This window comes from Loa loa, assembly GCF_000183805.2.
Source record: "Loa loa unplaced genomic scaffold supercont3.94, whole genome shotgun sequence".
NCBI lineage: Eukaryota > Metazoa > Nematoda > Chromadorea > Rhabditida > Onchocercidae > Loa > Loa loa.
In genome coordinates, this window is record NW_018108274.1 from 122,630 (window position 1) to 125,409 (window position 2,780).

A 2,780-nucleotide genomic window follows, 5' to 3' on the forward strand; every position below is an offset into this window, starting at 1 on the left:
AGAGCACTTCTTGTTTTGTTATCCTGTCCTTTATTTTCTTTATTTTTGCTAGTTTCCATATACCGCGAGGAGCATTTGATTCATTTACCAATACAATTTCTCCTTCAATAGGAGCTCTAATCTCTACGCTTCTCGGAGATTTATGTTCTACTTGTGTACATTCTCTCAAGCTAGTTAAGTACTCCTCCTTCCATATTTCCCAAAATGTGTCCAGTCTTTTTGTTGTCTTGCCCAGTATAAGTTTTCCATGAGTGCTTAACTTGGGGATATAATCATCTTGATCATCAGTATTACTAGTAGATATCGTTAAACATACGTCTGATACATTAGAGTCTTAGAATTAGGTCTTAGAATTATGAAATCGTCGAAATTTGTGTTGGTGGGCGAATATTAAGTGTGCTTTCTACTTCTACCATTAAGGTTATAAATCCTTTTTCTCCAAATAATTTCCTTCCTATAACCTTTCTTGATGTTCCTTTCGTCTTACTGATTATTCGTTCGTAAACTCCTTCACTCCAGGGCGCCTTCGGAATTATATTCCTCCATTTCATTCCATGTCTAGCCAAGAATACGTCAATTGTGTTTCTTGTTCCATTAAAGCTTGAAAAACTAACTGAAATTGATTCGCATTATCACTTAGAATTATTTCTGGATAGCGGTGTCGTGCGACAAATCTAAAGACATTCAAGAAACTTTCTGCAGATAAACTGCTAATTCCATATGCACTGCTCTACTAGAGTAGTAAAACAGGTAAATGAGGCAACTCATCTTTTTGTAACCGCTGATTTTGTTTTGACAGAAACTTGGCCTAAATAATCCAATCCAATTCATGCGAATGCTCGTGTTCGTCTTACTCGAGTTGCTGGATAATTAGGCATCGTTGATAGTTTAAATGGTTTTGCTTTCCATCGTTTACATCCCATGCATTTATTCAAAACTCTTTTAATTTCTGTTCTTCCTTTGGGTATCCAAAACCTTTTTCTTAAACTTGATATCGTATGAGCTGTTCCAGCATGAAATATTTCTTCGTGTTGTTGAATAAAGATTTCGGTTATACGATTATCTCTAGGAAGATATATGGGATGCAAACATTGTTCGTCCAATTCTGCATATTCTAGGCGACTTTTTGATTTTCATACTCCCTTTTCATAGTATAGATTCCATTTAATTGTTTTTCCCGTTATTCCTTCCGATTGGGCTTGTCTAATTAATACATGTATGGCCAGTTTATATGACGATTATAAACGGTTCTTCCCTGATGATGTGTTTAACCAAGGAATCCTTTGCTTGGATATTAAATTTAAGAATTTCAAAGCCCATGCTGTTGCTCTTATCAATCTCGTCCATTTGCTGAATCTTGTTGTGTTGATTAGTTTGAAGGTCTTGTTGATAGTGATATGCGCGATGATCTTCTGATTTTGTTCCTCATTCCCACTTTCATTGTAATCATCATTAATATTGTTTTCCCAGTGTAGCCAATCTACACTCAGACAGCCAATCTGACACTCCCTTTGCTAACCATTCTGGTCCTTTCCACCATAGTTCAAATTCTGTGAGTTGAAGTGAAGATAGTCCCTCTGGTAGATTAAATTCACTTGGAATATAGCGAAGTGGGAACTTTGCTTGTCGTATTTCTTCGACTCGATTTTGCATGAATTTTGGCAATAAACGAGAACGATTATGTATCTGGTCTAACACACATTTGGAATCTGACCATAATGTGACATTAATATTCTCTAGTTCCATTTGTTTAATAACAAATTGAGCAGTCCGTACTCCTGAGAACATTCGCTACTCGATATCTGTTGTTGTATTTTATTATGAATTTCTTAAATTGCTTCAGTGCTTCTTCATCGTTATCGACATTAGGTTCTTGTTTTCCCATGACTTCCAGTTTCCAGAAATTTTCTATTTCTGATCTTAGTTTAAAGTGGTTATTGTGTTGGAAATAAGTGTCTTACCTTTTTAACCCAGTTGATTTATATCACCACTTCCAGCAATCACTGTTTCAACTTTTGTGTGAAGTAATGAGAATCCTGATTTTAGCTTTTCGATTTTTTCCAATTCCATAAATTTGAAGAAATAATTCGCTCCAATCAAGATGTCAGGTCGTTTCCAGTAATTTTTTAGATTCATTGTGTGATTGGCCATGGGTATTTTGACAACATGTAATTCATTAATTTTTTTTTAATTCACATTTTTTCCGATTACATTTTTTCGATTATATTTTTTTTCGATTACATTCGATTACATTGGCGCGTATTTGGATGGTCTTATCTTCATCGATTTGTACATTAAGTTGAGTCTGAGTGATTATACATGGCTTAGGATTCTTGATGCCGAAAGGAGCTAGTCTTAATTCTTGTTCATCGGCTTCTATTAAGCTCTAATCACTGAACTAGTTTTGATATGAAAGATAACTGTGACCAATGTCAAATAATGTCAAGGCCTCTTCTTTTCGTTCTGGCAATAAGGGTTAAATACAGTTATTTCCTTGCATAATTGCAAAGTTTCCTTACCTTGTGTTTTTGTTATTGCAATCATCGCATTTGAGTCATCATTATCGGATTGTAGTTAATCGAACAACCTTTCGATTTGTTGATTTCTTCATTTGTTTGGCTCCTGTTAAGACAGGAAGTTTTGCTCGGATGTAGTTGATTTCTTTTTCCACGTAATGCACTGCTACGAGTAGCTTTGCACTAAAAACATTTTACCTTTCTTCTGCATTCTTCACTTCGATGTGTCTTTAAACAAATGACACATTTCTTTATTTCCTTGAG